Source organism: Rhyacophila brunnea, unplaced genomic scaffold, assembly GCF_057557595.1.
Source record: "Rhyacophila brunnea isolate RB1 unplaced genomic scaffold, BYU_Rbru_1.0 scaffold_22, whole genome shotgun sequence".
NCBI lineage: Eukaryota > Metazoa > Arthropoda > Insecta > Trichoptera > Rhyacophilidae > Rhyacophila > Rhyacophila brunnea.
In genome coordinates, this window is record NW_028232882.1 from 31541987 (window position 1) to 31558659 (window position 16673).

At 32.9% G+C, this 16673-nt stretch overlaps 1 protein-coding gene across 1 annotated transcript in view; it reads right to left on the reverse strand.

Annotated features, from left to right (window-relative positions):
* Positions 1-11812: 11812 nt before the first annotated feature.
* The window catches only part of Myo10A (unconventional myosin 10A), a 257780-nt gene continuing 252919 nt past the window's right edge, over positions 11813-16673 (reverse strand). The window contains exon 33 of the mRNA XM_085949682.1: positions 11813-13160. The gene's annotated coding sequence lies outside the window, so the exon portion shown is untranslated. The remainder of the gene's footprint in view (positions 13161-16673) is intronic.

Sequence of the window (16673 nt, forward strand, 5' to 3'; positions counted from 1 at the left end):
GAACCCGTTGAAGGAACCCCTATCTAGAAGACATTGTTAAAGTGAATCATTTGTAAAAAACTGCATTATCCGCATCTGTCAAAAGCCACAAGCATTTCGACATAATTTTAGATTAACTCAGTCAATTCTGTAAATTAATAAATATTTAAATATTACCAATATAAATTCTGAAACTTGAATTTGTTATGAATGGATTTTATCATTTCATTAATTATTACATTTCGAACAAAAAACACGTTCAACTTGTACCGAAACTAAAGCGTGCTAGCTAGACTGCGTCAATTATTATAGATGGGCAGCGTACACCATTATTATTTAGAATATTTAAATAAACAATCATAAAATCACATATGACACAAATATATAATATCGTCTCTGTTCTGGCAGAACACACTAACTGGAGAATACTAGTTTTGAGTAATTTGACTTTGAAGTTGTTAAAAAGTTTGAAATAATGGTCTATCATGTGAGTTTATTAAGTAATCGTAAAAAGGATGACTTTAAAATAAAGACTGTTTATTTATTAAGAAGGTTTCCAGACGGTAAAGTTTGAAATAAGGAGCATTTTTGTACTAACTCAATATGTCATTTTTTCGAATTGGTGTCTTCTGCCAGAACAGTGACGATATATTCTTATAACGCTACAACAGCCTATGACAGCAGTGTATTGAAACAGTTATGTTCAAATAGAATTGAAACAATAATAGAAACACCCAGGCTTCGAGAAAATCATATTACAGTATTATGACCTCACCGGGATCGTGTCTGGAGCCCCTGGATGATCAGCCAGTGTCTTACTGTCTATAAATTGACTACTCATTTACGAAATATTAATTTTTTTTGTGGATACCGATTTGACCAGACTTCAAATGCTGGTGGTGCTATGCGCTATCATCAATCAACTTTGCAGCTCTGGGTATTGGCTCTTAATCCGGGGGCTCTGGGTTTGATTGATTGGTGAGGACACAATACGGCACTAATGCTAATGGCACTTCACCTCATGGCCAGTTGTAGTGTTTGAAAGTAGGTAAACTCATTTCCATACAATTACTAGCAGTGTGCTACTCAGTGACGTCCCTAAGCAAAGTGCCACCCTTAACACGTTGATCGCCATGGGGGTCACCGGTGACCGGCATTGGATTACGTTCAGGGGGCCATGGGGGTCACCGGTGACCGGCAAAGAAGACCTGCCTTAGAGTTGTTCTACAGCGCCGGCGGGCACGCTCGCAGTGCATTTTTCGATACGCGGTGACCGGCATGGCCCTTCTGTATATTACTGCCACTTGGCCTGAAAATATGTCTTCCCAGTCACAAAATATAGGCTCACTAATGTAAAGAATGTACATAATGAAAAAAAAAGTTTTCCTTTTAAATTTTAAATGTGTTTTTATTGATATAAAAATAAAAATTAAATAGATTATAAAAATGTAAGTTATAAAAAATATGTAAATAATAAAAAAATAGAATAACAAAAATGATTATAAGGTATGTATACGTATATTTCCAGTTTATGTGTATCCAGGTATGATACTACCCAATTTGAAAACTTTTATTCCGTATTTGTGCCTTTTCTGTTTATTATACTATCTAAATCTAAATATAATTCGACCGCGAAATGGCACCATGCTCTCGTCAACACATATGGACAGGTGACCGGCGAAATGGCCGGCACGGCGCAATAGAATAAATTAACTTGTTGGCGCCGCGACGGACACATGTGGCCGGCACATCATAAAAACCAATATTTACATAGAAAAATCATCAAAATGAAAAAAAAACATTATATTCTTTCATAACCTATCAAATAATACCTTAAAAACAAATAATCATTTTTTAACTATTTTATGTAAAACTAGTTGGCGATCAATGTGTTAAGCGTACTTAGAATACCGCCCCCTTTTATATTTTGTTTCAAATTGTCTGCAGAAACGCACATGCACTAGTATCTATTTTTTTTTGGTTACCTTTAAACAGACAAATATGTACACAAAAAATCTTTATAAACTGTCATACGCCCAATTAAACCATTTCAACGAAATCTACTCTCAAAAATAGTGATAATTTTAGGTATGTGGAGGTCTGTGGCGCTGTAAGATCTGGAGGCAAGCCTTTGAAAAAATTTCCTAAGCGATAAACCGCCGTTACGCTATATGTTACAATGGTATTAGATTTATGTTTTCAGACTTTTTTTGCTTTAATTATTCTTGAAACTAATACCCCGTTTGCACTTGCATGGATTTACTGCCGACAGTACGTATTATCGCGGTCATAACAAAAAATGCATGTGTAAACACGTATTATCGTGCAAATTGCAAGATTGAATGCATGGATCAAAAAAAGTTCAGAAACTTCTGAATTTTCATGCGACAATTGGACTGTGCGATATCTGCGCCTGCGCAGTAGAGCGATAGTGGCGAACGTGACAGTAAAAAAACGAACTACACTGCGGAGAAATTCATTTTGCGGTTAACCGATTTTCACGACCTGTCAAATAGTACCATACAATGACATCATCGCATTTTGCTTACTCTTAAAGACTGAGATTTGCAAGACAGTAAGCACTTTTACATGTAAACTGTTATTATCGCGATAATTTAAAATACACACTATTGGTGCAAGTGAATCCATGCATGTGTACAGGCGCTATAAGACTACAAATTACAGACAGTATTGGTTAGTTTCTAAAATTCATTTAAACCCTGCGTAAACCAAGCCATAATAGATAATAGTCCAAAAATATTCACCTATCTATAAACCATTGATATACTACTGGATGAATCATATGCTTCTTAAAATGACGCCCGATTTTCAGAGACTCGGCCTGTGTTAAAACTTACTGTTTTAATATCAGCGGACTTAACTCGATATAAGCTCACTTAATATTTGTCTCGAAAACGACCTGGCAATAATTATGAGTAAGCCCGATCTAGCTTGCATCTTAGTCTAACTAATAGTCAGCGCATGACGACTTGCTGTCCGCTCAGACATGAATTTTTGGTAGCTTGCAAGCTTTGGGTTGCAGACACCCTTAGGGTCACTATTCCAAGAACGCAAATTTAGTTTTACAGCCAGAGCAATACGGGTGAAATTCGGGAATTCATGTTAACGGTCTTAACGCATTATACCTATAAGGAAATATTATAAGACGATATTCGTAATATCTTCTTTTGTGGTACATTTTTAAATTGACACTTGTATGGGAACTCCTCATCTAGTAGTATATCAATGCTATAAACTATCTACAATTATGCCAATAAATTATACATAATATTGGATATTTTATAGAAAGAAGAATATTTTTTTATCTATTATGGTTTGTTGCATGCAGGGGGAACATGAATGTTCTAAATAATTGTAATATTGTATTTTGTTCCTGCATTCTCCACCCAAATGCAATGCATAATCTCCCTACCCATACGGGACGTCACTGGTGTTACTTTTATATTGTATCATTCTATAGTTTAGATTAATGATTGTACTAATCATAAAATTGTATATGCATTATGTATAGAAGTGTAATAATATTATAAACTGACTTGAACCTATTTGCATGTACAAACTTTTAATTAATTTAGATGTCTATGAGAGATGTCAATTTTATTATGCAATAAACGTAAATAAATATAAATGCTTATTTATTTATATTATATTGTTCCACTTCAACGACCTTTCAGTCATGGATGACTTTTCTGTTCTAATTCACAAGCCAGCCGCATCAACGGCTTTAAACCTGATTCAATAAAAATAATATTAGTTAAAGGTTATTTATAATTGTCATGCTGACAGTATTTAGTCTAATTAAATATCGCATAGCCAGCTGTCTCGCTAGGTCTTGCGTACAGCTTGGCGTCCTAATGACATGGTGTTCGATTTAAATCATGGTAATATCCTTCCCACATAGAATTTGACTGTTTTTTATCGGGCAATGGTTAAGTAGGTATTCTCCACAATCAGGGTATGGGAAAATAGTTTATCAGGAGTTTTACAGTAAGTATGTACATATTATAATTCACATATCGTCACCGTTTTAGCAAAAGCATCTATGTGCACTTTCTCAAATTGTGCAGGAGAAGGATAAAACTGAATTAGAAAATAATGTTACATTTAATCATTAAAATTATGAAGAATGCTTTATTATAATCAGAAAATGGTCTAAGATTATTATTTTGTTTACAAAAATCTTTTATTTTTAATACAAAAATAATAAAAATACAGTTTGTGATGTCACATAAGTTGTTTTGACCGTTTTGTAAATACACATAGTTTAATTTATTCATCACAATGTGAATAATAATAAATTCATGAAAAACTGTTACATAAATAATAGTTGAAATATACATAGTGCGTTAGTGATAAATTGCAATATCATTTTATTAATTATTAATGCAATAGTGAGATGATATTATATTTATAAGTTCGTTTACTTTCTATTAGCAGGTTTAAATGTTAGGTTATCGTAGAAATAGTGGTGATCTTTCTCTATTACACTTTTTAATTCCTGAAGATGTATGTATTTCGACTGCGATATTGGCAATGATTCATTATATATATTACAAAGGCAGTCAAACGGTTGCACTGATAAAGTTGAGTTTGTAAAAGATTGTTCCATCTGGTAGATACTGTAACATTTTAATATCATATACAACAGGATCTCCGATTCGTTTTCCTGGTCTGATTGAACTTAATCCAGATTTAAACTTATCCATAATTCTTAAAAATTAAAAATCAATGACATTAATTTTATAAGGTTGTTTTGGTCTTGCTAGCCGCATACGTGCTATATAATCAGATGGTGAATATATTGGAGGCTTAAAATACTTTTCTTAGGTGGCATGTGCACTATCAGCCTCTATCATGGTGTGGCCTTTTTCCAGAAAAAGCTGTTGAATCTCGATGTTTTTTCTCTCTAAATAACTTAGAGCTGTAGCGAATAATTTATTTCGGTTTTGATATCCACACCCATCCGATATTAGAATTATTTCATTGTATTGTCCTGCTTTCGATGAGATGAGACAAATTCATTAGAAGATACATTATGAAGAATGTATATGGTGAAATTGTGTAGTTGCAACTTTTGTTTATAATACATTTGTGCCTGTGTTTTGGACATAGCAGCACACTTTGGAGATCCATTGTGATTACTAACCGTCCAGTAATACTTCTGGTACTCTCCTTCATTTCATTTTTGGTCTTCTAGCATCTTTTTTTAATAATGTGGCTATTGTATTCCATTTCTGAAACATTCTTCATTTTATAACTACAGCAGATGGCAGTGATGGCACACTGATCTTTACGTGGTTGGTGGATACTGATTTTTTGGTGGTAAATATACTGGAGTATATTCTGCTGCTTTATGACCATTTTCCAGAGACCATTTTTTATATGCATCATGCATTTGTATTTTGGATCGGAAACACGATTCCACATACACCCTGGAGGTATTTTCTCTGCAATAATGGCTGGGAACTTTGGAATTAGATCCAACCATAATGTAACATTTGTCCACAAATCTCTCCGTTTTGATTTTTGGTTGCACTACCAATTATTTATCTTCATTCAGATTCTTATTACCTGTCATTGTTGCTTTCAATTGGCCACTGTCATCGAGACGTTTGTAGTTGTTTATCCAACTTTTAAATTAATTCTCGCCTATACCCTATTGACCATGTAGGCATCTTCCAGAAATTATTGAATATTTCCTGTCTCTCTTTTTGAGAAAGCATCTTTCAAACCGTCGTGCAAGACCATAATGCATAGCATATAACATAGAAACAAACTATGTATAGCCAAACTGTAAAAAAACATTACACTCTCGATATCAAAATACCATCTTACTTATATGTTACTATAATATACACATAGTGGTTTTTGAACCTTACACATAGCTGTTTTTTATTTTTTGAAATAACTTCGGAGCGAGTTTACCCAACACATAGATCATTTTACTGGCCTATAGAGAAAAAAATAAGGAATGACTTGGTATTTAAAAGTCATTTTTGATAAAAGTGACACATAGATGGTTTTGCTAAAACGGTGACGAATTATACTTAAATAAAGGCTATATTTCATTGAAATAAATTATAATATTATTGCTGTAACAAGTTTCTGGGGCCTGGTTAAGGGTTAATAAAGTTGTGAAGTAAATCTAATAAGAATTATATGCATTGGTGGTATCGCAGTTTTTAACTTGTTTCCACTTGACAGTTTGACAAATGGCTAACAACTTAGACTATAGATACATCTAGACGCCACCCATTACATTGCTAAATGAAGCTGCGTGTCGTGCGTTTGGTTTGTGGGCGAGCGAACGCATTCGTATACAAATGTTCGACACCATAGACCATTTCGCTAGTGCTCGCACTAAACGCTAAGAATTAAAATATATTTTTCTATTTTTTTTACGTTATATAGTATTTTTAAGCGCTCAAAATGCAACCATTAGGTAAAAATATCCATAATTTAAGTAATTTTAAAGAAACACGGTCACTTGATATTAAAATATATAATAATATACAAATAAATTATCACGAACACGTATCAACTTACCTATGAAACGTAATACCATTTCTTGCTTATCAGTATGGCTACTACATTTTAATACAGCACACAGAACCATCTTTTCTACTTAATTAATTAAAAATATTTACCACTGACTTTATGTTTAACACAAAAAATATCAATTTTAGCAACACGCGCTCGCACATTATCGATGCTTAGTTAAGCAAGAAACTAAGATTTGGCGGCTACGCCGACAACAAAATCTTCTACACATCTGTAAACCTTTTATCTTACTCTAGCGCGTGTCGCAGAGATTATAAGGGTGCCGAATACTTTCTCACTCGCACCTATGCATCGTTTTTGTTCAGGCCCTGGCTAACAACTAAGATGTGACCCTCCAACAAATTCACATTTTTTTACAATTGTAAGTTTATCTCTGACTTAAAAAAAAATAATCTTTTTAATGTTTTCAGATACATATGTATTAATTTGAAATTGAAAATTATCACAAAAAATTCTCAAATTGCAAGCTTCGTATTTTTCAACTACGTTCTCTGTTGGCATAAGGATCCCCCTTAAGGAAGGAAGGTAGGCTTTAAATAATCGCCTAGTATGGAGTCTTCGCCACTGATTCATACAAGGTATCTTAACAGATAAATAGTTATATTAAATAATACATTTGCGGTATGACCTCCATCTCATTGTGATATAACAGACATTATTATGTATCTTTGTATTTGAATTTGGCAACACTTACAATGATTATTATTATTATTAAGTGTGTTCGTAATATTGTTTTCAATCTGTTATTTACTATTGTCTTTGAGACATGCTAAATGACCAGTGCCTTATATGAATCACCATTACAATTCACAATTTAACATTATTAGGACATGCCCAAAACAAAGACATCACTCATGAAAGACATTGCGAGAAATGTGACTGCTATTTTGATTATTTGTTTATTATGAACTATCCAAGGTGAAGATTGAAAGTAATATGACAATAATTATAATGTCTGTCTTAGTCTAGTTGATTGTTAGCATAATAGCGCCTGTAGACGTGCATGGATTTACTTGCACCATTGTGTGTATTTTAAACTATCGCAATAATAACTGTCTACAATTGAATGTGCTGACTGTCTCGCCAATATCATTCTTCAAGAGTGACCGAGACACGATGTACTATTTGACAGGTCGTGAAAATCAAAATGAGTCTCTGCGCAGTGTAGTTCGTTTTTTACCGGCAGGTTCGCCACTATCATTCCTGCTCAGGTAGAATCACAGATTGAAAAAATCCCTACTGTCGCATGAAAATTCAGAAGCTTCCGAACTTTTTTGATTCATGCATGCAATCTTGCAACTGCAGGATAATACATGTTTACATGTACATTTTCTTGTTATGGCCACGATAATACGCACTGCCAGCAATAAATTCATGCACATGTAAACGGGTTATTATAGTCCGTTTATATGTGCATAGATTTACTGCTGACAGTGCGTATTATCACAACCATAACAAAAATATGCATATATGTAAACACGTATTATCGTGCAAGCTTGATTCAAAAAAGTTTAGCTGCTTCTGAATTTTCACGCGATAGTTGGAACTTGTGCGATATCTGCGCCTGCACAGTAGAACAATAGTGGCGAATCTGCCAGAAAAAATTTGAACTACACCGCAGAGCATTTTAACATTTACCAATTTACACAACTTCTCGCACCATACAATGACAACGTGTTCGCATACGCTTGAAAAATGAGATCTTTAATACTATTAATTTTTTGATCCAACCCAAAGATGCTTAGAAGTTTGAATCTTCATTAATCTTGTATTAAAAAGTTTCGCTTTTCACATTATAATGAACCAGATATTGGCTGTCCAGATAATCGCTTTTGAATGAACCATACAAAAATGCACTCTTTGACTTCATCATTTCGTGATTATTCAATAACATTAAGTTCTAACATCCTCGGACATTATTTCACTTTGTTTTTATATCTCCGAGATCGTTGAGGTGCCGACGCCATATTTATTAGACAAAAAACCTCCTGACTCCTGAGTGACCTCTTTTCAAAGCTTCGATTATATCCACTTTGTCTTTTAATGACATAGTACATTCACTAGTGCTGCATGAATGCATGACACAATCCGCCACATGCTACGTGACCAGTGACGTCCCGTGGGGGTAGGCAGATTGAGCGTCGCTTGGGGGCGGCAATTACCTGAAGGGAGGCAAATCGAGGAGAATCATTATTTATATAGCAATAGATACCTAAACTTAGTAATAACGGAAATATCCTTCCATTAAAAAGTCCTTAGTGAACAGCAATAACACGTGCAGATTTGCAAATAATATTTGAATTATAGGTAGGTACATACTTACATAATTTAAAATTTATCCAAATTTAATATGTTTGCTAGTTACTCGCGAGTTTTGGAAGTTGTCAGGCGTATTTTTAAATGTACCTATCTGTAATCGTAGACATTGTCTATTGAAACAGATATGGCATTTAAATTAGATTTAGCGGTATATATTATCATGTTTGTAGTGTATCCACCATACAACATATTTCTTAGATATTGGAGTCATGACAAAGTACTGTTAACTTTAAAAAATGTGGCGGCATTTTGTCTAGGGACGTCACTGTACGTGACAAATTCATTAAATTTGTGTTTATTTTGAAAAATCCGGATAATCCTGCGCATCTATTCTATACACAATACTGTTATTAGCCACTATGGCAGCCATCGAGGGTAGTTTTGTATCGAAGTATTAGCACTTATTGTAACAATTACAATAAGTTAGTCGTAATTGTTACAATAAATGCTATGTTTTAACAGCACCTCTCTTGGCTATGCTAAATTTTAGAGCGAGATAGACAGTTTTGACTGTTTAGACGTGAGCAACTGCAGTGTTGATATAGACAAAAATAAATTGAGGACTCACAAACTTCGTACGATCGAGACAAAGGTGGAAATAGTCGGGTGTTCTGAAAGCGGTGAATCTTTTGCTTCAGTCAGTCGATCTACGATATATTCAATATTGGAGAACAAGATTATAATTAAGGAATATGTTCAAAATTGTGGAAATTATATCTTTGAAGAGTTTCTAAAAGACACGGCATAGTGATAGGTGAAATCAATATCAAAAAGATGTCCATCTGAGTTTTTTAACTATTGAAACTAACGCTGCAATCACATTATGATCACGTCACGTACTGTCACATTCTGGAACGGAGACAAATTTAGTCTATGGTTTCATCAATCCGCGGAATATTTTGAATGATCACTATCTCTATAAATTCAATGATGGAGAGTGCCAACTATAATGTATTAGTATTTTGAATTATTATTTATTATTCATGCTATGTAACTGCAATTAATTTTAACAGTGCATCGATAGATAATATTTTTAACAGAACCCAGCCTGCAGACCATAGATAATAGATAATAATTTAATAGAAAATCCACAGAGAAAACCACTAATAATAAAGAACACCCGATTTTGACATGAGTCGAAAATCTGTAGGCATGTAGAAAATAATAAAAATGTTCATTAAGTCATGCGGTTGCCGATCTAGCGCGGTTCGCGTGAGGTGACCTCATTGTTGTTCTGGAGATATCGGCAGATTTTGCCAACTGACAATGTTTATTAGGTTCAAAACGTGCTATGGGATGGGAGCATCAGTCTGATAACATTTAAAAAAACGAAAAATTATATTACACACTTTTTTCCCGTAGCAGCAGCTCACTGTGACAGCATATGACAACACATAACATGATGATAATTTATTTGCGCATCAGCGTCGCGCAGTAGGATATTTTTGCATGGTAAAATAGTATTACGACGAGTGCCCACATGATGACTAAAACTTTTCACAACAAATAAGGAATTTAGTATTTCTTTGTGTAGGTGACAGACAAGTGCTTTGTTTAAATTGTAATATCTCAATGTCCTCAGACAAACATAACACATTTATTCAAGTTGAAGAATGAGAATGGAAGAGTGTGGAATGATATCAGTGGATACCAGAACACCTGGACTGGAATGAGGCCATAAAGAAAATGTGCCAAAGCATGTGGATGGATTGTGGCCTATGGTGCGATAGACCAAAATCTATCGTGCGATCGAAGGCAATATAAATTAGGTAGGTGGGTACTTAAATAAATATAACAAAGTTCCTTCAGTAAATATTTATTATAAAATACCTTAGGTAGTTAAATACAATAAAATCATGTATAAATCATAAGTCAACAATGATAATAATATTCTATTCATGTTTTGGATAACTGTGCCTATGTACTATTGTTCTACTAAATGACTCCTTTCTAGATGTTGCCAGTAATCAAACAGAAATATCAATTATAATTCATAATAAATGACAAAAATATCCTATAATAATAATCGTAAGAAAGAATACAATAGATTGAAATAAACAAAGAATTTTCATTTTTAAAAAACGTTTGTTGATGACGAGCAATCTTATATCTTTGTCAAGACATGTCAAAGGGAGAATAATTCGTGAATTGCTGCCAAAAATTGGTAAGTCAATAATTTAGGTATTTAGAGTTAACAACGGATTATGTGTCTATATATTTAATACATATGTATACTAGATCCGATATCATTTGATATGTAGAACATGCACATAAAGCAAAGCACAGAGATATAAGCATTATGCCTGATTTTAGAGAGCATGTCAAACTTTAAAATTGCAATCACATACATACTCCATAACATGATTTTAAGACTTACCAACTTTTGGCAGTAATATTATTTTTATTATACTCTCACAATATAAATTAGTTTTAAAAAAGTGGATGAAAAATTACAATATATATAACACTTTTTAATGTCAGTAATATATAATCATGTGTAAATTTTTAAATTATATATTATCGTCACTGTTCTGGCAGAAGACACTAATTCGAAAAAATGACATTGAGTTAGTTATACCAAAATGTTCCTTATTTCAAACTTTACCGTCTGGAAACCTTCTTAATAAATAAACTGTCTTTATTTTAAAGTCATCCTTTTTACGATTACTTCATAAACTCACATGATAGACCATTTCAAACATTTTAACAACTTCAAAGTCAAATTACTCAAAACTAGTATTCTCCAGTTAGTGTGTTCTGCCAGAACAGAGACGATATTATTATGTGGGTATTTTTTGAGTTAAAGAAGGTAGGTAATAAAATGTTTCTTTTAAATAGTAATAATAATAATAATAATAAATTGTAAAAGTGAAAATAAAACAATTGCAATTTATTTAATGAAGCGACTTTACAAATCAATATTTTTCTTTCTCTAATATTTACAAATCGTATTATTCCTACAATAAATCAGGTTAAGTACAGAAAAATGACAGATAATTATTATATTTTCTGAAAAATGCTGAGAAGTATTAAAAAGTAATGAAAAATTAACAATATAAATAAGTTATTTTTGGATATTTGATTCCCTGTTTTTTGTTAATATAATAATGAAGAAAATAAACACAATCTGATATTAATTAATTATTGCTGAATTTTATATTATTGTTTATTGCTTTTGATAAATGAAATATATTTAAAATGGCTGACTTACATTAACAAGTCATACTAAACTAGAATTAATTGGAAGAAAAAGTTTACAAGTTTGTTAAAATTAATTTCAAAATAATTAAGAATTTCATATTGTTAATCTCAAAGGTCTGTAAGGTGATATTAGCTATATTTGAGTTATGTTTTTATTCATCCATACTTGGAAATTTATGAAGTAAATCACTATTGAAATTTAAATAAATTCAATACAATATATTGATTTCAAATTAATAAACAATTCGGATAATGGAATGCATTTGAGTAATACATTTTAAGATTAGGTAAATACTTTACCTAAAATTAAATATTCATTTTATTGCTAGTCATAATATTTCAAGATGGTATAAAATTGTAAAAATATCAATAAAAGTTTCTCATTCATAATATTATTAACAATCCATTTAATTATTTAAAAAAAAACTCTAATAAAAATACAATATTTCTTAGTCTATGGTTCATTGATTAAAAAAATAGATAAGAGATTTTTATAAGCAGTGGAGTATTATTAAATTCCAATGATGACTTCTTATTCTATAAAAAAAATGTTATTTATACACAATAAAAACTTAAATGCTAAACGAAATAATAAATTGTATTTTTTTCTGTCAGATGTCACTGTTATTTTAATACCTGGAAAATTATTTCTGTTTATCTGAAAACAGTATATAAATCAATGTAGAAATCCTGTAAGCATAAAAGCAGGCTATTCACATGAAAGCAGACTGTTCAACGCGGCTTCAAATAATGTAGTAGTACAAGTCTGCTAATGCCTTAGAGCAGGTTGCTATATTAATAAAAATCATGCCTGACACAGTTTGCTGTACAAATTAATATATTCATTCTGTGCAACAAATTACACCGTGGATAGTCTGCATTACAGAAAATCAGGATTATGACATTTTGAAATCATTTTTTAAATATTCAGGTATTGATTAATATTGTAGATTGGTCCCACACTATTATTATTGTAGGGTTTCAAAAAAATTGTCTATTTTGTGTTAAACTGTCGTAAGTTATGGTGAGGCGGTGCTATTTTCCACGGTCTCCTTCGAGAATGGCACATTCACCATTATCTGTAATAAAACAGAAACAAGTTAGAATGCAATCCGTAATTCTTATTTACGGGATTTATTTGCTACTGCTGCACTGAGACAGAAACTAAAAGAAGTTTGATTATAAAACATAATATTATTTTAATTAACTACTTAATTATTTTATTCAACGAATAATGCACAAGATTTTAAGAATGTACCATTCTAATTATTGAACATACATAATTCTATGAGAAAATATAGCCAATAGAAAAAATCTTTTTGAAAAAGTAAGACATCCGGCAGGAATCGAACCTGCGTCCTTGGGTATCGCGCCCCGTGCATTAGGCAGTGTTTTCAGAATAATATTATTATTTAAATGAACATACATATAAAATCGCACATAATGTGAACTTGAAAATAATTTACACAAAGAAAGATGTCAAAACGGTCCACCATTTTCTTTTTTATTAACATGACATTCAATGCTGCCATATTATTTTTTTTATAGTTATCAATTTCATATACTAAAAGCATAGAGATACTTGAAAAATACCACTTTCTACTTATCATACAAGGGAGAACTCTGGGAAAGGCTAGCCAAAAGTATCATAGCCGAAGAATCTAAGAACACAGTTTTATAAAAGTACAAGTTCATTGTTCTAATCAACGATCTCAAAGATGGAGATGGCTTCAATGATCGCCAAAGCAACGCTTCGATACATACTAAAATCGTAGACTAGAGGCGGTAGATGTAATGCTCTGTGGGATGGAGGATGCATCTTTAGTTTCAACGGTCAACGCAACTACCATGCGCACTGGTCAGAAGCCAGACTGTGGTCATACAGTAAATTCCTATCAACGAGTTCACGTGTTCTGGCACAGTGTATACGTAAACTTTTACTTTGCCAGCCTTCTTTAATTAGGTACTTTGAACGAATATTATCAGACTAAGTTGGAGTAACATACCAATACCAGTTACCCTATACAGGAAAATATACCCACGTTACCGTACAAGTAATCCAGTGCCAGTCACTGGTGATCCACCAAGTCAAACAAGCCGAAATTATTTGAAATCAAATTTTACCGTGTTAAAAGGATTAACCCTTAGACTGCGTATGGCATGTAAACATGCCATAAACTTTATCTCGTATTTTCGACCAAACTAGAAAGAGACAGTTGTGGATAATATGCTTTAAAAATTAGTTCAAACCTTTAGGTAGACATATCAGGAAACAGATCATAAAAATGTCAAGTAAAACACAAGGAAATATATTTTTGAAAAGAACACTCGTTATTCAGTCATTTGAATCGCCCGCCATTGCGAAGGCGTGTGCACTCGACGCGTCACCAGGGTTATCAAAACAAAACATTGGTCATGGCATCGAAAAGCGTGCATCAATATTATTTTTATTGACCTTTTAATTAATTATTACGATTACGTTAGTGTTATGTATTTTTTCTAAGTGATTTGTGATCTCGATAGAAACATTTTTACGATTTGTTTTTAGTGTTTTTGGTCATTATAAATATATGTGAAATAATTATTTCACCCGCCAAAATGTCACTACCACACAATATTACCGAAGAAATCATGCTGGATCCAGACTCTGATTTTGATATAAGTGAAGATGAATTCGACGTTGGCGAAGTCATTGAAAACATAGTATGTTCTATGGTAAGATGACGAGAAATTGTCATCTTACCATAGAAGAACATTAGTCAACAGACCCAGAACTTTACAGTTCCATTTTCGGAAAAACAATGACTCGAGACCGATATCAAATTTTACTCAGCATGCTGCATTTTTCTGATCCTAAAACTCAAATTCCCGGTATTAAGTTACACAAAATCAAACTCTTGGTAGACCATACGCGAAATATTTTCAAACAGACAATGAAGCCTTTTGAAAATATATGCATTGACGAAAGTTTTATTGTTTTCAAAGGGCGTCTCATGTTTAAACAATATCTTCCCATGAAACGACATAGGTTTGGTATAAAAATGTTCGTTTTAGTTAACGTATTGACTGGTTACGTATTAGATTTTATAATATACTGTGGAGAACAGACAGACTTGACTGACGAATATGGTCTTGGAATTTCGGGGGCGGTTGTAACCACATTGCTCAAAGATTACGTAGGCAAAGGCCATAACCTTTGGGTAGATAATTGGTATACTAGCCCAGCTTTGTTCGAACACTTGCACAACACACGAACAAATGCATGTGGAACTTTTCGTAAAACGAAAAAAAATATGCCACAGTTCAAAAAATTAAAGAAAGGGCAATCGGAATCACAACATCGCGGACCTTTATTGGCGTTGAAGTGGCATGATAAACGCGACATTCATATGCTCACAACTATACATGATGATGCTTTTGCGCTAACGAGTAAAACCAATAGAAAGACAGGTGAACCTGTTAATAAACCCAAGTGTGTGATTGATTACAATATGAATATGGGAGCCGTGGACAAAACGGACATGATGTTAGCAAGCCTGAACTGCCTCAGAAAAAGCATTAAGTGGTACAAAAAAGTTGCTTTTCATATTTTTGATTTATATTTATTAAATTCCCATACGATGTTCAAAAGTGTTACAAAAAGAAAGATTAGTTTGGCGGACTTTCAATTAAATATTATTAAACAGTCACTAAGTAAATACAAACTGACCAAGGAAGTAAATTCACAAACTCACGCACAACCATCCATGCGCACTACATCAAAAGACATTGCAAAACATATGCCGACTTTATTGAAAGGAACACACATTACGTCAAACATTTGCAGAAGATGCTATGTGTGCTATCATTCGACGAAAAGGCGTATGTCGCGATACTGTGCTCCGAATGTAACGTGACATTGTGGGTAGTTCCATGTTTTGCGGCTTATCATGCACCTGGTATATTTTAGTTTGTGTTATTTATTTTAAAAACTGTTGCTTCTCAAGGAAAAATATTTTATCGACGCACAGCTCTCCAGTAAATTGGTATGTCTTTATCTTTGTTCATTGTTCCATTTTTTATATTTACATTATTATAATGTGTAATAATATATAATTTTTATGTGCCACGAACTGTGTTAGCTCATTTTACATGGTCTATTTTTGCCTGGCGACTTCTTTCGACAGGCCCTTTGTAAAGCCGACGGCGCTTCATAAAGTATAATAGTATTTTAGCCTTGGGTAATTATTTTTATTGATTTATTCTCCAAAACATCCTAATGTGTCATGATGACGAACATTATTTTATGGCTTCATGATTTGAAGGGGTTATAAAATTTGAGTTTACGACTTACCAAGTGCGATAACGCCGATAAACCCACTGATGATTGAACAAATGTGATTTTTTAGTCATAGACCGTAACTAACTCCGGCAGCATGTACTCAACCCTGTGCATTACAAATACAAGAGCGGCGAATTGCTCTGTAGTATGTGTTGAAACCGTGTATGTGAAAACTGGACGGCCGCCATATTGACCGCGCGGTCAAATCTTGGATATTTTTTAGCGTCTCCATTTTCTTCGATTTATTTTAGTTAGAATGTCACGAATATAG